The sequence below is a fragment of the Puma concolor genome, chromosome B1 (genome assembly GCF_028749965.1).
Source record: "Puma concolor isolate L17-30 chromosome B1, mPumCon1.1.hap2, whole genome shotgun sequence".
Lineage (NCBI taxonomy): Eukaryota > Metazoa > Chordata > Mammalia > Carnivora > Felidae > Puma > Puma concolor.
The window spans coordinates 174323843-174347595 of NC_141670.1; the positions used below are offsets into that span (position 1 = coordinate 174323843).

The 23753-nt window shown below is 38.2% G+C and overlaps 1 long non-coding RNA gene and 1 pseudogene across 1 annotated transcript; both read right to left on the reverse strand.

The window, feature by feature from the left end:
* Window positions 1-321: 321 nt before the first annotated feature.
* On the reverse strand, window positions 322-23655 carry LOC147582037 (uncharacterized). The gene is made up of 3 exons (XR_015250506.1): window positions 23549-23655; window positions 21621-21723; window positions 322-389 (listed from the first exon to the last, which is right to left on the reverse strand). It is a non-coding gene; the product is annotated as an uncharacterized LOC147582037 (long non-coding RNA).
* On the reverse strand, window positions 11756-12556 carry LOC112858484 (small nuclear ribonucleoprotein G pseudogene; annotated as a pseudogene).
* Window positions 23656-23753: the final 98 nt, after the last annotated feature.

A 23753-nucleotide genomic window follows, 5' to 3' on the forward strand; every position in this document is an offset into this window, starting at 1 on the left:
CCATAATGTTTTCCAGAGTGGCTGCACCAGCTTGCATTCCCAAGAACTATCTGAACTTTAAATTTTTTTTTTTTCAACGTTTATTTATTTTTTTGGGACAGAGAGAGACAGAGCATGAACGGGGGAGGGGCAGAGAGAGAGGGAGACACAGAATCGGAAACAGGCTCCAGGCTCTGAGCCATCAGCCCAGAGCCCGACGCAGGGCTCGAACTCACGGACCGCGAGATCGTGACCTGGCTGAAGTCGGACGCTCAACCGACTGCGCCACCCAGGCGCCCCTATCTGAACTTTAAAGTATACATCTGCTGAAACATTAATAACCATGATCAATCTATCATTAATCATGTCTACCTCTTCTTAGTCCAATTTTCCTCTGCAGGAATAATGTCCTATGAAACAAAAACCAAAGATATAGCCACATTAGTATTTTTTAATATAGTCATAGTTAGAACTCTCAACTTTATTCATTCATTTTGAGAAAGTAGACCACTCTTGGAAGGTTGTCTGTTTGTTTTTTTCTCTTCAGCTCATTTCCTGGCTCTTCAAAAGAGAGAAGGTTTTGGCAGGGTCCTTCAGCTAAGACAGCATATCATTCTCTCTAAGCCTCACTAGAATTGTTAGATTTCGCCCTGTTTTGTAAAAGGCATTTATTGGCTCCTTTCCCCTCAGCGATAATTTTACTTTTCCTTCATTAATCATTAATTTTAATCCAAACCTTTCTTCCTAAAATTCTCTCTGTCCCAGCCAGTAGGTTATCTGATAACAAGATGAGACATGTTTGGATTTGCCTTTCAGGCCGTTCCAAGTGTAGGGGATCAGACTAAGTAGAGAAAATGGGGCTATCCTGTCTCCTAGGCAACAAAACATTTGCAGAGTTAGTCTTATCTTCCAAAGTGGGGGAAGGGATAGTCTATCCCATCAATCTCATTGAAATTCTTGCATTAGGTTTAAATTGGTAGACATCATCTTGTTTTAGATTATCGGCCTTGGGAGCCCTTAATTTTATATCCAGTCCAGGGATGAGCAGCCCAGTTCGTTTGTTATGGACTGATTGTTTGTGTCCATCCCCACCCCCCAAATTTATTTCAAAACCCTCCCCTGGGGCACCTGGGTGGCTCAGTCGGTTAAGCCTCTGACTCTCGATCTCAGGTCAGGTCTTGATATCAGAGTTGTGAGTTTGAGTCCCGCATTGGGTTCCACACTGGGCATGGAACCTACTTAAAAACGAAAATGAAAACAAAAAGCCCTCCCTTCAATGTGATGGTACTGGGAGGTGGGGCCTTTGGGAAGTGATTAGGATTAGATGAGGGCTCCTTCCTCATAAATGGGATTAGTGCCTGTATAAAAATCATGAGGGAGATTATTGCTATCTGCTCTGTGCCTTGTGAGGATGCAATGAGAAATCAGTAGTTTGCAAACTGGAAGAGGGCCCTCATTAGAATTCAAGCATGCTGACACTGTGATCTCTGACTTCGAGCCTCTAGAACTATGAAAAATAATTTCTGTTGTACATAAGCCACTCAGTGTATGTTTTTTGTTATAACAGCCCAAGCAGACTAAGACAGCATTAAAAAAGAAAATCGTCATAAACTATGGAAAGTTTGTCTTTGTTTCTCTATTATCCCCCACTCTCTTTTCCCTACTTCCACTGTAAAAGCATAACAATTTGTCTAATAGAGACCCAACTTCAGTCTCCCTCATGTTAAGATGCAAAACACAAGTTAGAGGTTTGTAAACAAATCCTTCAATCCATTGTCTTCCCTGCATCTTTTAAAGTAGTTGTTGTGTTTAGTCCAGTTATAATTGCCTATTAATCTACTCCTTAAGGGGAAAAAGGAATATGATAAGCCCAGTCCATTGAATGTGATGTTTCTTTGCCCATTGTTGTACCATGTGGGCAAAGAAGTGAGTACTTTGATCTGAAGAAATGTAACTAAGAGGGCCAAACTGATACAATATTCTTGTTCTAGCTTTTTGGTAGTTTTTTTAATTTTTATTTTATTTTAATTAATTAATAAATTTATTTATTCATTATTTTATTTTATTTTTAATATTTTATTTATTTATTTATTCATTCATTTATTTATTTATAATATGAAATTTATTGTCAGTTGGTTTCCATACTACACCCAGTGCTCATCCCAACAGGTGCCCTCCTCAGTGTCCATCTCCCACCCTCCTCTCCCTCCCACCCCATTCATTTATTTCTGAAAGAGTGACAGAGAATAAGCAGGGGAGGGGCAGAGAGAAAAGGAGACATAGAATCCAAAGCAGGCTCCAGACTCTGAGCTGTCAGCACAGATGCGCTGGAACCCATGAACTATGAGATCATGACCTGAGCCAAAGTCAGATGTTTAACCGACTGAGCCACCCAGGCACCCCAACTTTTTGGTAGTTTTAAAAACAGCAGCCTCGGGGCGCCTGGGTGGCGCAGTCGGTTAAGCGTCCGGCTTCGGCCAGGTCACGATCTCGGGGTCCGTGAGTTCGAGCCCCGCGTCGGGCTCTGGGCTGATGGCTCGGAGCCTGGAGCCTGTTTCCGATTCTGTGTCTCCCTCTCTCTCTGCCCCTCCCCCGTTCATGCTCTGTCTCTCTCTGTCCCAAAAATAAAAAATAAAAAATAAAAAAACGTTAAAAAAAAAAAAAAAACAGCAGCCTCAGTCACTAGGCATGCAAAACCAAATCCAGAATATGTATCAAGTTCTGTCAATATCCAGCTAAGTTCCCTGGAGCAATAGATGAAGGGTCAATATTATTTACTTGCCAGCTATGCACTGGACCTTCTCCCCGGAATACTTCCAAAGGCTAATTGTAAACAGAACTGTTATTAACAATCTGAGTTTCAGTGAAGGCCACTGGTACATTTTATCATTTGGTCCATTGCTACATGGCTTGAGTTCCCTAATGTCAACTCATTTCATTGACCCACGTTGATTTGCATAAAGTTTCTTTGGTGAGCAGCAACATGTTTCACTTTTGTTTGTCTTTGGAACTTACATAAAAATTTTCAAAGAGTGGTACTCCTTTTATCATCCAACCATTTCTGTCCCACTTACTAGACCAAATTGTGAATCTGCTGGTAATAGCCCAAGAGTCAGTATACACTCAAAGAGCAGGACTTCTTTTTGTATCCAATTCTACCACTGACAGGAATACCACATATAAATTAGCCCCCTGGACCCACTTGTTCTTCTCTTCTTTCACAAGAATTTTGCCGTTTACTGGACACTGGTGGGCCACTGCTTTCCATGATCTTATATTCTGGAACTGCTACCAGTGAACCAGCTTGACTGCCTGATATCCTTGAATAATCAATCGGTTGAAATGAGGGACCCAGTTTTGCAATAGCAGTAGGCAAGGCCTGGCTTAAGTAGCTCTAAAGATTCTCATTTTCCATCTCCAATTAGTGCTGGTCAAAGAGACAATTAATATATTATTCCTTTTTTTAAATTTAGTGTTTAAAATATTTTTTAGTGTTTATTCATTTTTGAGAGAGACAGAGACAGAGCATGAGTTGGGGAGAGGCAGAGAGAGAGGGAGACACAGAATCTGAAGCAGGCGCCACGCTCTGAGCTGTCAGTAGAGAGCCTGATGCGGGTCTTGGACTCATGAACCGCAAGATCGTGACCTGAGCCGAAGTCAGGCATTTAATTGATTGAGCCCCCCACTTTTTTAAAAAAATATTTTTTTAATGTTTACTCATATTCCTTTTTAAATTTTACCGGGTAGGGATAGAAATTTCTATTAAAATTTTTATCTATGCCAATTATACATTAATGTAAAAAAATAGTTCTACAACATACATTTTAAAAATCACACATTCTAAATTTTAACCGTATTTTAATTTTTATACCTTTTATAGTAGCATTCCATATCCCTTAAATTAATTCTATCACTCTCAGAGGCTGATTAGCAAGCCTAACTAGTATTGTACATTGTACTCCCGTATTCAGTAGACCTAAAAGTTTATTTTTTACCTCCAGGCCATTTTATCCAGCCTTGGTGTTCATCTGATATACTAAAACAGAACATGAGGGAAGATCCAAGTGATTAGCTTGAGCTGAGTATTATAAGAAACATGAGCTCATACAAAAAAATGATTGGATAAAATACCCTCCAGACAAACATTTTTTAATTAGCGGTGAAGGTTGCATAGGCTAATTGACTCTTCATTTATTACACACTTAGATGTCTTACTGACAGGAAGGATTCTCAAAGATTGTCAGTGTGTAATGGTGTAACAAGATTTGATCAGAGAAACAGTACTACTGGAAACGATACAGGATTTGTTATAGAATTTGACTTTACACAACTGTGAAAACTGGTTAAGTAGTTTCTATATGGCTTTTACTTCTGTGTCTGGTGCTGGGCCTGAAGCCAGCATGGCAGGAAATCCAGATGGAAAAAATGAAGTGGGGAGGGGCAAAGATAAACTGGAACCCCTGAGGACAAGCTGGAATCTGCTTAGGTCCCTTACCACCTCTAAGCCTCTAACTTCAGTGATGCATTAACTAGCAACAGAAGCTAGTAAGTTATGAAGCTAAATGCGCAGCTGACCCAGGAGTCAGAGTTAGAGAAGCTAAAGGAAGAGATACTTGGGGCACCCGGGTGGCTCAGTCAGTTAAGCGTCTGACTTCAGGTCATGATCTCACAGTTTGTGAGTTCAAGCCCCGCGTCGGGCCCTGTGCTGACAGCTCAGAGCCTGGAGCCTGCTTCGGATTCTATGTCTTCTCCTGTCTCTCTGCCCCTCCCATGCTTATGCTCTGCCTCTCTCTCTGTCTCTCAATAGCAAATAAACATTAAGAATTTTTTTTTAATAAAAAAAATAAATAAAGGAGGAGATACAGCAGGAGACAAAGTTGCTTTGGACCCAGCTGCTGCATCACACCTCCACCGTAAGCCAACAAATCAGAGACCATGGGTGTGAACTACAACAGTAGGTAGTACCTGTACTAATCCTTTGAGTGTAAAAAGAAGATGATAATGGGTGAGTTATATGGTTATATGGAGAGTGAATTATGTCTCAATATTTTTTTTAAGATGGCTGCTTTTTCACCTTTGTCTTCCAAATCTCACCCAAAATGTCTCTTGTGGTCCAGGCTAACGTGTAAATATGTAAGGAAGAAAATTTCTGGAAATAAGTTCTTGCTTAACTAAGTTAACACAATAAAAAATCCACCACAAATGTTTTCTGTTAGCTTATGTAAATTTTGTTTAAAAAGTAAACTTTGAAGCTAGGTGGAGAATCCATGCTTTAGCTCTAATGAATCATCACTGGATATAAGTAAAAGGTTCTACCAATATCTTTGCAGTTTAAAAAACGGTATGTTTATACAAGAAAATATAGGACTAAATAATATTGAAAAGTGTTGCATTTTTTATCTGTAAAGAATAATATGAAATATTACTGTATTCAGAAAAATGATTTTTGAAAAAGCTTATTTATTTTGAGAGAGACAGAGATAGTGTGAGTGGAGGAGGGGCAGAGAGAGAGAGGGAGAGAGAGCAAATCCCAAGCAAGCTCCGCACTGTCAGCACAGAGCCTGACATGAGGCTCAAACTCACGAGACTGTGAGATGATGATCTGAGCCAAAACCAAGAGTCAGACGCTTAACTGACTGAGTTACCCAGGTGCCCCTAGGATACATGATTTTTAAAAAAATAAATATAGCTTACTTCCTGGACATCTCTCAGATGCCAGAGCAGATTAACCTATGACTATTCATATTCAGGTCATGAGATGACAGGTAGCTCTGGTGGACATTAAATAAGTATGATGATACTGAGTTTAGAAATTAAGTGATGCATGAGTTTTGCATAGACACATTTCCCAATCAGAGGTTGAATCTATCAAAAAGATGGGAGAAAATAGTCTTTTCAAAAAAAAGGTACTGGGACAACTGTGTCTCTGCATGCAAATGAATGAAATTGGACCCCTAACTCATAATATATAAAAATTAATTCAAAATGGATCATATCCTAAAAGCTAAAGCAATAAAACACACAGAAGAAAACATAGGGGTAAATCTTCATGACATAGTTTCTTAGGTATGACCAAAACACAAGTGACAAAAGTAAAAATACATAAACTGGACTTTATCAAATTAAAACTTTGAAGCGTTTCACTTCAAAGGACAAAGAAGTGTTGCTTCCAAGGACACTATCAAGAAAGTGAATGGATAACCCTCTGAATAGAAGAAAATATTTACAAATCATATATCTGATAAGGGAGTTGTATATGAAATATACAAAAAATGCTTACAAATTAACAATAAAAAGACAATTTGATTTTAAAAAATGTGTAAAAGCGGAGTGCCTGCCTGGGAGTGGCTCAGTCCCCACTGATTTAAAAAAATGTGTAAAAGAGGAGTGCCTGCCCACTGAGTGGCTCAGTCGGTTAAGCTTCTGACTCTTGATTTCAGCTCAGATCATGATCTAGAGGTTCATGAGTTCGAGCCCCATATCAGGTTCTGCAATAACAGCATGGAGCCTGTTTGGGACTTTCTCTCTCTCTGCCCCTCTTCTGCTCTCTCTCTCTCTCAAAATAAATAAATAAAATGAACTTTAAAAAAATGGGTGAAAGATATGAATAGACATTTCTGCAAGGAAGACATGCAAATGGCCCATAAGTACATGCAAAGATGTCCCACATAATTAGTCATTAGGGAAATGCAAGTCAAAATCACATTGAGATACGGCTTCATATCTAATAGGTGGCTAAAAAACAAAAGACAATAACAAGTTGGTAGAATTATGGTACAGGAATGTAGGATGTATGTGGAATGCATGGAACTCTCATACATTGCTGGTAGGAGTGTAAAATGGTATAGTCATGTTGGAAGACAGTTTGATAGTTATTCAAAATGCTGAGCCTAAGGTTAGCCTAAAATTGCCCCAGCAATTCCACTGCTAGGCCAGAATAGGCAAATCCACAGAAACAGAAAGTATAGTAGTGGTTTCCTGGGGCAGGAAGAAGGAGGTGCATGGAAAGTGATTCTTAATGCTTATGTGGTTTCTTGTTGGAGTGATTAAAATGTTCTGAAAGTAGATAGTAGTACTGATTGCACAAATCTATGAATATACTAAAAAGTATAAATTGTGCACTTTATACATTAATGTATTGTATACTTCCGTAAAATTTGGTTAGTATATCAAACCTCCTTCAGGTGGGCACCTTTGTGTGACTAGCACCATGAATGCCTAATAAACATGTATTTCATACGGCAAAAAAGGCATTTGGGCAGTGTTGTGATGGTAAACAACTGGCTGGAGGAGGTGGGAGTAGCCCTTGATTTGTAGCATTTGCCAATGTCCATGGTGTAAATATTCCTACTATGCCAACTTCAAGCTACTAGTGAGACATCACTGAACTTGCAGCTGAGAAGAGATAGGCACAATTGATTCTCATTGGGAAGGAGAAAGTGTGAAGTGGCTCTGGCAACCACTAGCTATTGATAATGTAAGTTTAATAGGTACATGGAAAGAATAATAGATAGAGAATCAGAAATACAGGGCGCCTGGGTGGCTCAGTCAGTTAAGTGTCCGACTTTGGCTCAGGTCACGATCTCACGGTTCATGGGCTCTGTGTTGACAGTGCAGAACCTGCTTGGGATTCTCTCTCTCTCCCTCTATCTCTCTGCCCCTCCCCCACTTGCATATTTTCTCTCTCTCTCTCTCTCTCTCTCTCTCTCTCTCTCAAAATAAATAAATAAACTTTATATAAAAAAAGAATCAGAAATACACTGTTGCAACATGTACCTCCTGAAAGACTGTTGGGAACTTCTCAAACTTCTGATTTAGACACTGATCTTTAGACATAATGCAGTATATTGAACTCTTGCTTGTTAGGATGATCAATAATGAACTCTTCACAGAAGAGCGAAAAGCAAAGTTAAATAAATTTAAAAATATCACGCATTGCTATGAAAAACACCCAAAAATAAATACATTTTTGAGGAAATACAAGTTATGGATCAATTTTTACAAAAGTAAAGGGGAAAATATAATAAACAATAAACAATGACTTAGTTTCAAAAACTATCAATATATGGTTAATCTGTACTGATAATGCTCTTTTTCTCACCTATACTACCATCCATTTTCCTCCTCCTGATTATTTTGCAAATTCCAGACATCATACTTCGTCTATAATATTTTATTATGTGTCTCTAAAAGAGCTCTATTTTTTTAAGATTTTATTTTTAAGTGATCTCTACACCCAACATGGGCCTCAAACTTACAACCCCGAGATCAAGAGTCACATGCTCCACTGACTGAGCCAGCCAGGCACCTCAAAGAACTCTATTTTTAACATAGCCACAGTAGCCTTACCATACAGAAAATATTAATATAAATTTCTTAATATCATAAAAAATCCAGTTAGTGTTCAGAATTTCCCGTTGTCTTATAATTTTTGACAGTTTTTTCAAATAAGGATTCAAATAAAGTGTATAAACTGTGATTGGTTCCATGGAATTTTTTTACAAAGGCTTTTTGTGCTCAAAGAATTTTGAAAAACTTTTTTTTGTACTAAAAATTTCAAATTAATATACAAGAGTATATTGGCTTCAACAATATAGCACATGGCCACATTCACTACACCTACTACCAGAAGTTTTTCAGTCAAATCCTAAACCTCTTATCATTTCATCTATAAATCAACACTGTGCATCTTTAAAATACAAAAATATCTTAAAGTTTAACAAAAACCACAAAACTATTGTCATGTCTTAAAAAATATCAATATTTCTTTGATATTATTAAATACCCAGTTAGTGTTCATATTTTTCCAACTTTCCCCAAATTTTTTAGCAGTTGGTTTATTCAAGTCAACATCCAAATAAGGTTTACATATTAAATTAGCTTGTTGTCTCTTAAGTCTCTTTTTATCTATAGGTCTTTTTCATCTTTTTTTTAAGAAACATGATACTTTGTCCTATAGATGTATATTTTAGATTTTGCTGTTTATATCCTTGTGGTGTTATTATATTTGATCTGATTCAGGTTAGGTTTCTTTTCCCCCCAAAATACCTGAGGTAGTGATGTGTGTTCCTATTACATCTCAACAAGAGGCACAAATGTCTGGCTATTTCTCTTTTTGTGATATTAAGATTAATCAGTGGTTCAGGTTAATTAATTAGATGGTCAGTTTAAGTATTCTTTTTTTTTTTAATGTTTATTTATTTTTCAGAGAGAGAAAGAGCATGTGCATGAACAGGGGAAGGACAGAGGGAGAAACACAGAGAAACCCAAGCAGGCTCTGCACTGTCAGCACAGAGCCTGATGCAGGGCTCGAACTCACGACCTGTGAGATCATGACCTGAGCTGAAATCAAGGGTCAGAAAATTAACTGACTGAGCCACCCACGTGCTCTGGTCAGCTTAAGCATTCTATCAGCTTTTTAGGTAAGGGTGTTAACAACCATTGATAATCACTGCCTATATCCATTATTTCACTGGAGGTTGCAAAAGGGTAATATTCTAACACTATCATTTCTTTTTTATTTTTTTAGCTGAAATTTTTTAGCTGAAATTATCTCTATAGAGAAAATCTTTCTTTTACCAGTGATTTATTCCAAGGTATAGTTAATTTGGTAAAGATAGGATAAATGCTTGATTCTTTCTAAGTATTTAATATTTTCATGATGGGCTAGTTCCCTGGCATTTTTCAAAGGCAACCAAACAAGTTAAAAACTTATTATTATTATTATTAGGAGCATATGAACTTTAATACATTTGATATGTTGTAATCCAAATTATTTAGCTTTTTGATCTCAAATTGATCAAAAAATGACAAATCTGTGGGTCAGTGGTCAAGTTGGATCCTAAGTTTTTCTTCCTTCCTTTCTTCCTTCCTTCCTTCCTTCCTTCTCTTCCTTCCTTCCTACCTTTTTCTTCCTTCCTACATTTTCTTTCTTTGTTTCTTTCTTCTTTCTTTCTCTTTCTTTCTTTCTTTCTTTCTTTCTTTCTTTCTTTCTTTCTTTCTTTCTTTCGAGAGCAAGTGAGCCAGGGAGAGGAGCAGAGGGAGAGATAGAGAGAATCTTAGGCAGGCTCCACGCTCAGCACAGAGCTTGACTGTGGGACCAATCCTACACCACTAGGATCATGACTTGAGCCAAAGTCAAGAGTTTTACACTCAACTGATTGAGCCACCTTGGTGCCCCACTCCTAAGTTCTTTTAGTATGATTTTTGATAACTTTGGTGTAATAAGATGTCCATGCTTATCTTGCACTTTTCCTGTTCCAAACTTGCAAGGAACCCTGGTTCCTGTTAGTGGGAAATGGTTTTCAGAGACCATAATCTAGGTGTTTGGGGTGCTCATTGCCACTGAGTTGGTTATTGCTTCTAAGCCTTTTCAGTGGTCTACAGATTTTTTTAATGTGCAATGGGGGAGGGGGGAATCTGAGCAATAAGATTTAGTCTGAATAGAATAGGTGGAAATTAGAGATATGTCATCTTTCTACCATGTACCATCATTTTGTCTTTTTAAAGATGCATGAAATCTATTTTTTTATTAAAAATTTTTTTAACGTTTATTTATTACTGAGAGACAGAGCGAGACAGAACATGAGCATGGGAGGGGCAGAGAGAGGAGGAGACACAGAATCCGACGCAGGTTCCAGGCTCTGAGCTGTCAGCACAGAGCCCGACGTGGGGCTCGAACTCACGAACCGTGAGATCATGACCTGAGCCGAAGTCGGTCGCCCAACCGACTGAGCCACCCAGGCACCCCAAGATGCATGAAATCTTTAAAAAAAATCTTAATTAGCTTTAATGTTTCAGATTTATTTGGACTTGAAAAATGAATTAGAAATTATGAAATTACTTAGCCGACCTTAATATTTTTTAATAATGTTTATTTATTTTTTTAATATATGAAATTTATTGTCAAATTGGTTTCCATACAATGTTTATTTATTTTTGAGAGAGAGCAAGCAAGTGGGGGAGGGGCAGAGAGAGAGGGAGACAAGATCTGAAGCAGGCTCTGTGCTAACAGCAGGGAACCTGGTGTGGGGCTCCAACTCACAAGCCTCGAGATCATGACCTGAGCTGAAGTTGGATACTTAACTGACAGAGCCACCCAGGCAACCCTGACCCTTAACATTTTAAACCACTTACAATAAACTTCGTGGATAGCAATTTTTCTATTAAAACATTTTTAAGTTATTATAGAAACAAGCTCTTCTGCTGTTAAGCCTCAGGCCACTTCTTAGCCTCAGACTAGCTAACTGTGCTCTCCTTTCCCTATTTTTTTTTTTTTTACATTCCCCAGGGATTTATTTGGCTGTAATTTTCTTTTTAAAGGCCTTCCTCCAAGTACTGAGTGGAAAGAGGAATGAGAGAGTCTTTTGGAAATATTTTATATCTTGCTCTGGGTGGCAGTTATGTGAGTGTTCACATATGTAAAAATTCAAATTGTATAGTTAGATTTTTTTTAACATTTATTTATTTTTGAAAGAGAGAGATAGAAAGCAAGTGGGGGAAGGGCAGAGAGAGAAGGAGACACAGAATCCGAAGCAGGTTCCAAGCTCTGAGCTGTCAGCACAGAGCCCGATGTGAGGCTCAAATCCACAAACCGGGAGATCATGAGCCAAAATCGGATGCTCAACTGACTGAGCCACCCAAGCGCCCCTACCTAGGTTTTAATTTTTTTTATATTTTTTTTAATTTTTATTTTTTTTGTTTTTCTTTAGAGTTCTATTTCTATTCTTGTATTCAAAAAATCTCCCGTTTATGTTCAAAATAAACAACTATATCGTTACTTCCTGTGTTTTACTTCAATTGCAGTATACTTGGAATATAGATGTACTTGGAAAAGTCAAGAGTACATCAAAACTACTACAAGAGTTTTGAAAATTACAGTTAATGTTTCAGAAGAAATCTGCTCAGGTTTGCAGGTTCTTTATCTTTCCATTAAAAGATGAAAAAAGGCCATCCTAGCCATGCTTCACATTTAATCAGATTCTTCAATATTAATGCATATAAAGCTTTGGAATAAATCAGTCTCAACCAGGAACAGTTTGTGTTAGAAAAAACTAGAGTGAAAGCTAACATTCAATTTTCCATGTTTGGAATGTCTGAGAAAGCATTTTTTGACTATTAAAAAAGTTTATTTAACAAAAAAGTTCACTATGAAAATGCATGACCTGATTTTTATATTGTAGTAAAACTGGTGCTATGAAGGGGACACGTGGAAGCAGTTGGTTTCTTCTGGTGAACACACGCATTGTTTATACTCGTTCCAAGGCTTCTAACATGATGATACTATTTCCTCGAATTACCACCATTCCAATATTGTTCTGTTGCCCACTAGTAGCCATCTCCACACGTTCATCTATCACAAGATGCATAAAGGGATCGAACCCCCGCAATATTCCTTGGACATGTCTGCCACCATTTAATTTCAATGATAATTTCTTGTCCATAAATTTTTTCAACTCGGGAGGGTGAGCTTTGCTCATGATGCTTACTCGGCGAGCTCAAAGATGCCTCCAAACAGAATTCGTGGAGTCCTTCACGCTCCCTACCTAGGTTTTTAATATGGATTCCCAGTTATCCCAGCACCAGCACTGCACACAGTGATTTGCTTTCAGGAGGCACTCAGTTTATTTGAACTGAACCATGATGCAATTCAAGTCTCAGCATAAGGACTTGACCTTCTATAAGTGCTTGATAGGGATTTGATATTGTTGATAGTGAGGTCTACTCGTATATTCGGAACCATCTTCTGGGCCAAAAAAACATTTTGCCTAGAAGTTAGGTACATAATAATTAACTAAAATTACAGTTACTCCAAATGAGTACTTTCTCATTTTGTTCTTGAGTTTTTTTGTTTGTTTGTTTTTAAGGATATTCCGTAAATAATTTAATGGGAGATAAAATATGTAACCACTTTTGCCAACTATAGTCATGTCATAATGGCAATTAAATTTTATATTAAACATCATTCAATATCATAGGACAATGACATTTTTCCTGAGATTTTTACCTCAAAATGGAAGATTTGGTCAGGAAATGGAACATGTCTTCTCTTACAATGGGTCAGTTTCCCTACTTTGGTGTTATCATCAAAATATTGGTTGCAGATAACTATGCCGTAATGTCTCTCACTTCCACCTATCCACTTCTTTTTTGTTTTTAAGTTTATTTTTTTTAAAAAGGTTTTTTTTTTTAAATCTTTATTTAGTTTTGAGAGAGCGAGCAAGCAGGGGAGGGGTAGAGAGACAGAGGGGACACAGAATCCAAAGAAAGCTCCAGGCTCTGAGCTGTCAGCACAGAGCCTGACGTGGGGCTCGAACTCACGGAAGCAACTTCATGACCTGAGCTGGAGTCAGATGCCCAACCGACTGAGCCACCCAGGTGCCCTAAGTTTATTTTTGAGAGGGACAAAGGGAGCCTGGGGGAGGGGCAGAAAGAGACAGAGAGAGAAAGAATTCTAGGCAGCCTCCATACTGTCAGTGCAGAGACCGACTTGAGGCTCAATCCCACAAACTGTGAGATCATGACCTGAGTCAAAATCAAGAATTGGACACTTAATGAACTGAGCCATCCAGGCACCCCTCCTTTTCTTTAAGTGAGCTTGCCCATGCCTCCTGCTCCAAGAGTTTGCTCACACATAATATTGCTCTTCAGTCCCTAGTCAATTGGACCAGGAGTAGATTATGCTGGGCTAATTGGTTTTTCTCTCCTCAGAATTTGGAATTGAATTTCTTTAGATTGCTTGAGCTGGAGATAATACATAGCCTGTGTGGATATGCATTGCATGTGCATTTGTACAGGTGTGGTGATGGGGCAGTTGTCTACGGCCCTGCTATACCATGTGGTAAAACTTGACTCTTGAGAAACTTGCCATTCTGAACAGTAGAAATACACACTGCCCCATTACTCAGCTGACACTCCCTTCTCTCAGCTTTACCCACTTTCTCATGTCTTTTTTTAAATTTTAAAAATTTTATTTAGTATTTATTTTTAAGTAAACTCTATGCCCTATGTGGGACTTGAACTCATGACCTTGAGATCAAGACATGCATGTTCTACTGACTGAGCCAGCCAGGCACCCCTCTCATGTATCTTTTTCCTTTTTTTTTTTTAATGTTTATTTGCTTATTTATTTTGAGAGAGAGTGCAAGTAGGTGCGGGGCAGAGAGAGAGGGAGTGAGAGAATCCCAAGCAGGCTCTATTCCAATGTGGGGCCCATCTCACAACCGTGAGATCACGACCTGAGCCGATACCAAGAGTCAGATGCTCAACCAACTGAACCACTCAGGTGCCCCTCATGTCTCTTCTTCTATTTCCTAGCAGTATCAGGTGACTGGCTTAGCAAGTTTTAGACCAGAGGCAATCACTGATTCTCAACTTATTGAAGCATGTATTGAAGCATGTTCAGAGGGTTCAAACACCCTTACTTTTTGAATGATTCTTTTGGTAACTCCCTTCCTGGTCTTGAGAAAGGAGGAAATTCTCTACCCTCCCTCACAATGTAAGGAGAGATAATACCCTCTCTTTAGAATACTGTATTCCCTCCAAAATACAACTTTTATTGTTTCTGTCTTCTCTTATGTGAGAGAGGGGGAAATGGTGGTGGTAGTGCGAATTTTCTCAACTAGTACCTCTCACTAGACCCAATGGGGGAGGGATAGACTCCAAAAGCTGATGCTTCCTCAAACACAGAATGGGATGTGGGAGGGTAATCTTTTTTTTTTTTTTTTTTTTAAGTGATCTCTACACCCAATGTGGGGCTTGAATTCATGACCTTATGATCAAGAGTCCCATGCTCCACTGACCAGCCAGGTGTCCCAGGGGAGGGTAGTCTTTAGTACCATGTATTCTTAGCTGTGGACTCAAAAACAGGACCCTATTTCACCTAAAATGAAATAATCCCTGACACAGACAATGAATTGAGTTGGATTCCTTCTAAATTCTGTTTCATACAATTAAAGCAGAAGTGCAACATTTGTGGTAGAGACTTGCAAATACGTGTATAAGACTAATATTACAAATCATTCAGAATTGGTTGTTTTTTTAAATTCTCTGGTTCATTACTATTTACAGGGCATTTTAATATATATTATGTCATTTAATTAAATGCCCAGGATGTTGCTGACCCATAATCCTATGGGATTGAGACCATGAACATTCCAGACCATCCCTGATATCCCAGTTTACTTTCCTATGATCTTTCCTTCTCAAGGCACACAGCCTCCTTCCCAGAGCCACAGGATTTCTAGTCATAGCTGATCCTAGACTAAAGCCTAGTTCAGGAAAGGAACATCTTTTCACCTATTTTAATCTCCTATTAATTTGACATTTAGGTTCTTAAAAAGCACAATTTCATTTGGAATGCACTTCAGGATTTTTGTACCATCTGCATGTCTACCTTTATCTTTGTTACATATAAGAAGAGTGCATTTTAAAATTTAAAGTGCATAGTATAATGTTGATTTTCACTAGCAAGGGAAAGTTAAATAGGTGGCCATGGAAGGGGCCCAGTGGAATTCCTGCACTTCTTGACTCTTCCCTGATTCTGTTTCTTCCTCTTTATAATTTTTATAATCTTTGCTAGTGTGGCATTTTGGAATATGGTTGAAGCTAAAAGTCTGTGGATTTAGTTAGACAAAGAGATAATAGCCAGGAATAGAAAGAGGCACTTACAATCCTCCTGTAATGCTTGGGGTCCCTTCAAGATTTATAATTCTACATAAAACATTAGGAGAAAGAATATCCCATTAGCAGAAGATGCTATCTTTTACAATTTAAAGAGGCTGAAATACTTTTGTGACTGAAATATTTAACTCCAGTTAGGTGGAGATTGGGGAATAAAAACAGACATAGCTAAATAACTGTCAGAACTCAATAATTTTTAGTTTGCTTTTTTTTAATTTTTTATTTTGAGAGAGAGAGGAGAGGGAGAGAGAAAAATCCCAAGCAGGCTCCAGGCTGATAGTTTGGAGCCTGACATGAAGCTTGATCTCACAAATCATGAAATCATGATCTGAGCCAAAATCAGGAGTCAGATGCTCAGCCGACTGAACCACACAGATTCTCCTCTAGTTTTATTTATGTGTATATGTTTAATGTGTTCCAGAGAATGAAATAAGTAATATCTTTTATTTTTTTAAGATTTTATTTTTAAGGAATCTCTACACCCAGTGTGTGACTTGAATCCGCAACCCCAAGATTGAGAATTGCATGCTCTACCAACTAAGCCAGCCAGATGCCCCTAAGTAATATCTTCTAAAAGGAAGAAATGTGAGGGGATTCTATCCCCCACCCCTTCTCTGTCTCTCTCCCACTTGCTCTCTTTCTCTCTCTCTCTCTCTCTCTGTATGTCTCTCAAAATAAAAACCCATTTTTTTTTTAAAGGAAGAAATGTAAAAGGGCAAAGGGCAACCATACTGAAGCTATCACACTGCTTCTCCACACTTATCAAACATTATCCACACTTACTTAAACATTATCTGCAACGTTAGAGGACAAATAGTTTACCTTTAATTTTATTCACCCTAAATGCCTTTCTTTTTCAAATTTCTACTCAAGAAACTTTGATCTTTTCCTTCATCAGATCCCCTTCTTCCATATCTATTACACAAAAATTTGAAAAACCATTCTAGAAATTTTATGTTAATTTTATTACTTTCTAAAAAATTAGCAAATAGATTACTATTAATTATTATATAGAAAAAAATGAACATACAAAATCTTGTTTGGTTCTCTTTGCAGTTTTTTTCTTTTTTGAGAGAGAGAGAGAGCAAGAGAGCATGTGTGCACACAAGCAGGGGAGGGGCAGAGGGAGAGAGAGAATCTTAAGCAGGCTCCATGCCCCACACAGGGTCCAAGGTGGGGGGCTTGATCCCACAATCTGAGCCGAAATCAAGAGTCAGACGCTTAACTGACTGAGCCACCCAGGCACTCCTCCCTTTGCAGTTTTAAATTACGAAGATACAACTCATGTTCTCTATCTGAGGAAATAGCATGATAGTAATGAAACAGCAAACTCTTCAAAATATGAATAATTTGATTTATTCTGATGACTATAAAAGTGAATAGACTTTCTCAAGATCTAATTCTCTTGAATTTAAGTTGTATAAAACCATCTTCAACTGGCTAACATTAAGGTTTTACACTTGAGTAATAAAACAGCTCTAATGTGAATTTGCAGTGCCTCATTAACTTCCAAAAAACTGTAGAAGCATTGTTGACCAAAATTAATCCCAAGTAAATTAAGAGTTTACATATAAAAAATAATTGAGAATTTAGAAGAAATTATAAATAAATATTCATTAAATGTTTGGATCTGTATTTTCTTTGTAGGCCACATGATTTTCATATTCATAAATGTGCCCCTACTGACCAACACACAGTAGGTATTTATTCAACAAACATCTGCTGAACTGAATATAACCTAGGCTTAGAAGAAAAAAAACCTTAAAGGAAACTAGGAAATATTTTACTAAATTTTAAAAATTTAATTTCAGCACATTAAAAATTATAGTTACTAAAAAGCAACTGTAAAACATTGGAAGCAAATATGGTAAAGAGTAGAGATCTTTCTTAAATATTTCATACAAATTGCTAAAACATAAAAATATAAACCTCTCTGAACTTCAAGTTATCTCAGGCATTTTAACAGTTTGTAAACTGTTTTAATAGATTCAAAACCTTTACATCTGAGATAAAACCTCAGTCTCAAACACTGGAATGAATGGATTAATCTTAAGAACAAAGCCCAATACTCTCAGAATATTAATATTAAAAAACATAGTAAATCTTTTTTTAGTGTTTATTTATTTTGAGAGAGAGAGAGAGAGAGCACAAGGAAGGGAGGGGCAGGGAGAGAGGGAGAGAGAGAATCCCAAGCAGACGCAGGGCTCAAACCCATAAATCATGAGATCATGGCCTGAGCCGTAGTCAAGGGTCAGATGCTTAACTGACTTAGCCACCCAGGCACCCCAAAACACGATAATTCTTAATATGCTTAGTTCAGACTGTAGTTCAACTGCTGATATATTTTTAAAATCTCAAACGTGATATGATCAGGAATGATCTCATTTCCTAACACAACCGTCTTTACTTTTTTTTTTTTTAATTTTTTTTTTCAACGTTTATTTATTTTTGGGACAGAGAGAGACAGAGCATGAACGGGGGAGGGGCAGAAAGAGAGGGAGACACAGAATCTGAAACAGGCTCCAGGCTCTGAGCTGTCAGCACAGAGCCCGACACGGGGCTCGAACTCATGGATCGCAAGATTATGACCTGAGCCAAAGTCGGTCGCTTAACCAACTGAGCCACCCAGGTGCCCCAAAAACAAATATTTTAAAAAAAGAGAAGAAAACTGGGGAAAAACTTCATGACATTGGATTTGGCAATGATTTCTTGGATATGACACCAAAAACACAGGCATTTCAAAGAAAAAAAATTGATAAATTGGACTTTATCAAAATTTAAAACTTTTGTGTAAAGGACACTGTCAATAGAGTGAAAAGGCAACCCATGGTATGAAAGAAAATATTTGCAAATTATATATCTAATAAGGGATTAATATCCTGAATATATAAACAATTCCTACAACTCAAAAACAACAAAAAAAGAACCACCCAGTTAAAAATTGGGCAAACTACTTGAATAGACATTTCTCTAAAGAAGATATATACAAATTGCCAATAAGCACATGAAAAGATTTTCAACATCACTGTCAGGATAATGCAAATCAAAACCATAATGATACACCACCTCACACCCATTAGGATGGCTGATATGGAAAAAAAAAAAAGAAACTGACAAGTGTTGGTGAGGATGTGGAGAAACGAATCCTTATGCACTGCTGGTAGGAATATAAAAGTGTATAGTTACTGTGGAAAACAGTATGATGGCTCCTCAAAATATTAAATATAGAATAACCATATGCTCCAGCAATTTCGCCTCTGGGTATATGTCTAAAAGAATTGAAAGCGGTGACTTGAATAGATATTTGTACTTCCATGTTCATAGCAGTTTCACAATAAGCCAAAAGGTGGAAGCAACCCAAGTTTTGTTGTTGTCGTTGCTGTTGCTTTGTCTCTTTAGGGAGAGAGAGAGAGAAAGCACAAGCAAGGGAGAGAGACATTTGGGGAGGGGGGGAAAGAGAGAGAGAGAGAGAGAGAGAGAGAGAGAATCCCAAGCATGTTCCACACTCAGCACAGACTCCGATGTGGGGCCTGATCCCATGAGCCTGAGACCAAAATTGAGACCAAAATTAAGAATCAGACACTCAACTCAGTGAGCCACCCAGATGCCCAGAAGCAACCCAAGTTTTTATCAATGGATGAATGAATAAACAAAATGTGGTATATACATATGATGAAATATTATTATTCAGCCTTAAAAAGGGAGGAAATTCTGCTATATGCTACAACATGGATGACCTTAATTATGCTAACTGAAAGAAGTCAGTCACAAAAGGACATTTTCATTTATTTTAAGTGATGATTCATTTATTCATTTATGATTCATTTATTTTAAGTTTTATTTAAGTAATCTCTACGCCTTACATGGGGCTCGAACTCACAACCCTGAGATCAAGAGTCACATGTTCTTCTGACTGAGCCAGCCAGGAACAACCCTGTATGATTCATTTATATGAAGTGCCAAGAGTAGTCAAATTTACAGAGATAGAAAGTGGAATGGTGGTTGCCAGGGACTGGGAGAAGGGGGAATGGGGAATTAGTGTTAACAGGCAGAGTTTTAATTGGGAAAGATGAAAAAGTTCTGGAGATTGATGTTGGTGACTGTTGCACACACAACATGAATGTATTTAATGCCATAGAACTGTATAATCAAAAGTGGTTAAAATAGTAAATTTCATGCTATATATGTGTAACCACTCTTTATGGATTAAATTAGGTCTCCTCAGATTCATGTGTTGAAGCGCTAACACCCAGTGTGACTATATTTGGAGATAGGCCCTATAAGGAAGTAATTAAAGGTAAATGAGGTCATAAGGGTGAGCCCTAATTCAATAGCATTAGCGTCCTTATAAGAAGAAGAGATATCAGGAGGGCCTATGCACAGGAGAAAGGCCATGTGAGGACAGTCAGGTGGTGGCCGTTTGTAAGTCAGGAAGAGAGGTCTCGCCAAAAACCAAACCTGTGGGCACCTTGATCTTGGATTTCCTACCACCAGAACTTTGAGAAAATAAATTTCTGTCGTTTGAGCCATTTAGTTTGTGGTATTCTGCTATGGCAGCCTGTGCAGACTAATACAACCACAAAAAAAAAAGTGAAAAAAATTAGTAATGTTTTTCATTGCAAAAATAATATATGGCTATGTAAAAATTCAAACCATACAAAAGGGTAAAAAGTCATAAGGAAGTCTCTCATCACTTCCTCCTCTCCACCCTCCTTCCCTGTCCCCAGTAATCAGTGTCAGTAGTTTTAGGAATATCTTCCAGAATGCTTTTATGAATATATAAAGCATGTATTATTTACAAACACTTTCTTCTTCTAGATCAAGAATCAAACTAGGGTCTGGTTCAGAAAGGGAAGAAATTTTCAAGTTTGTCAATCCCGAACATATAATTTAACATATTCATCCATTCCATTCCATGTTTAGATTATTTTTAGATTTTTTTTCCTCCATCATACAAAATGTGATTAACTTTCTTAAAATCTTTCTTTTTAAATTATTTCTATCCTCAAGTTTCTTAGATCGTAACACACAATGTAACAAGGTTATACTTTCCATTACCATTGTTCACATAGGTTATTTCCATATTTTTATTTCCATCATATAAATGTAATTAATATCTTCATAATCTTACTTTTAAATTATTTAAGTTCTTAATAGTGAAATTGAGCCAATTTTTTTTAGAACTTCATATATATCGCCAAATTGATTTCCGAAAAGCTAACTGCCAACTTAAGTTTCTACTAGTAGTATTAATAGTACAAATATTAGATACTCCTATTTAAAAATATCTCCAGGGATGCCTAACTGGCTTGGTCGGTGGAGCATGTGACTCTTGATCTTAGGGTTGTTGTGAGTTCAAGTCCCACGTTGGGTGTAGAGATTACTGAGACATAAAAAACCTTAAAAAAAAAAGTCTCATAAGGTAGTAGTTAAAAAAGGAAAGCTTACTTTAATTTGCATTTTTGATGAGATTGAAGATTTTCAAATATTAGTTGTTTGTATCTCCATTTGTGTGTAAGCCATCAGTTCATACTCTACACCTACACAAGTACTGGAGACAAGTAATATCTTCCTTATTAATTTGTATGAGTCCTTCATATATTATGGTGTTACTCCCTTATCAATATTTATTTCCAGTATTTTCCAAGGGGTATGTCTTTTATGGGCCATTCAACAAATATTTATTCAGTATCTACTATGTTCCATGTACTGTGTTAGGATTCTATGTTATTCTTCAAATTACATATAGAATTACACATGCACTTTTTTTTCCTATTGTTTAAAGTTTAGAAAGGTTGAACTTTATGACTGGGCAAACAACCATATAAGATCCCGAATCACTGTCTGTGGGTAAAGCTGGCCCTTTCTATCTCATGAGATTACAAACAGATGCTGGACAAGGATGCAGTCATCCAATGCTTGACTAGGGTTACAAGATCAGCCCAAAGTAGCTCACTCACATGGCTGGTAAGTTGGTGTGGTTGTCGATGGAGGCTTTTGTTCCTCTTCACATGTTCCCTTCATAGAGGTGCTTGAGTGGAGTGGTGTGTAGACTAGCTTCCCCTATGGCACACAAACCAAAAGAATGAGGTGGAAAGCTGCAATCAGTGCCTTTATGACCTAGCCTCAGAAGTCACATGCCTTCAGCTGTATTCTATGGATCAGCTTAGTCCTGAATCAAAAGTGCTGGAGGCGGGCTACATTTACAGAGGTGAGAATCATTGGAGTTTACCTTGGAAGCTACCTACCAAGGATCCTAACATCTTGACTTTTCCTGTAGTTTACTTTATTAAAGCAAATATTGATAATTTTGCAACAACCCATATGATTCTAGTTGTGACATACTGTTGTTTTATCTCAACGTTTTTATTTATTTATGGGACAGACAGAGACAGAGCATGAACGGGGGAGGGGCAGAGAGAGAGGGAGACACAGAATCGGAAACAGGCTCCAGGCTCCGAGCCATCAGCCCAGAGCCTGACGCGGGGCTCGAACTCACGGACCGTGAGATCGTGACCTGGCTGAAGTCGGACGCTTAACCGACTGCGCCACCCAGGCGCCCCTTTAGTTGTGACATACTGTTGTTTTAAACACAGCTGTGTTTGCAAACACATCTGTGCACAGGAGTGCACTCAAGCATATAAGACTTTCTTTTTTTTTAAATGTTTATTTATATTTGAGAGAGAGAGAGAGCAGGGGAGGGGCAGAGAGTGAGGGAGACACAGAACCTGAAGCAGGTTCCAGGCTCCAAGCTGTCAGCACAGAGCCCCATGCAGGGCTCCAACCCATAAGCAGTGAGATCATGACCTGAGACAAAATCGGATGTTCAACCTTAACCAACTGAGCCACCCAGGCGCCCAAAGACTTTGTTCCACAAATTAAAGTTCCACAAATTCAAGATCCTTTGCTATAGCAACATGAACTTCATTAGGGCCTTAGATTCCACCTCAAGCTCTCTAAATTTGAGTAGAGTTCAAGATGTCAGATTAAGGGCCAAGAAGTTTGACTTCTATTTACTTGTAATCTGTTAATTAACTAGTAAACATTTTTTTTTTTTACCAGAAACCTTAAATTATTTAGAAATCTTTAGCTGTGTAAAGATTTACACATGAAAAATATCTTTCAGATTATATTACTAATTTGCTAAAGGTGACTCAATCAGTTGAAATGATTTACTAAGTAGCTGGGTAGAAATTCATTAAGGTCACTAAATCAGGGTAAGGAAGACAGTTTCTTGGGAGTTTTCACCGCTTCTGGAGGATAGGCAGAGAGGATCTGCCTTTGTGAAATCTTTGTTTGGAACTTACACTTTTACTTCTCACTGGTCCTGTTCTAATTAAAGTTTGTTAATTCCTGGGCCTAAGAAACAATAGAGTAGCTGTAAGTTTTGCCAAATTGGGAAATTTCCGGGGCCCCAAAGGTTTAGCTGGTAGACTAAGGCCAGAATGGGAGAGCAGGAAGCACCAACTTGGTCCAAAAATAACTAGGGTTCTTACTCCCCTAATAGCATTCCTGCAATTAAAGTTTAGGGGTGCCACCCAACAATGCTTACCCCCTCCCTCCCTGTTCACTGTCTCCCGACCCGCAAGTCATCGATGCTGACATATTCTCTTTTTCTAAGCTTAATTTTAGACAGCTTTCCGGGTGCAAAAACATTAAGGGAGGGTAAAGAAGATCAATAACTGCTACATCTGACATACTTTTGTGCATCAGACTAAATACTCATCTCCTAATTTTCACTCGGGCCTGAGTGATAAAAAAAATAAAAATCTCTACAGAGGTACCCTTTCTCAGCACCCGTGAACTTGAGCCCACCTGTACTTCTACCCTCGCAATTCTAAGGACTCGGGTCAGAGAAAGCCACCAGCTCAGACAAAGGGAAGCGCACAGCAAAGGACGTTGTCCACCAAACACAAAACAGAGGCTACGCTGGTCAGTCAAACAAACCGGGGCCTCGCCCTCCTCACTTCACAGCGCTCGGCCCCACCCCTCCCAACCGGAACTGCAACCCCCGCGCCGTGCGCCCCCACGAATAGCGTGTCGCTCGCGCCCGCCCCGCCTCCTCCAACGCACTGGGCAGGCGCGGGGTGCGC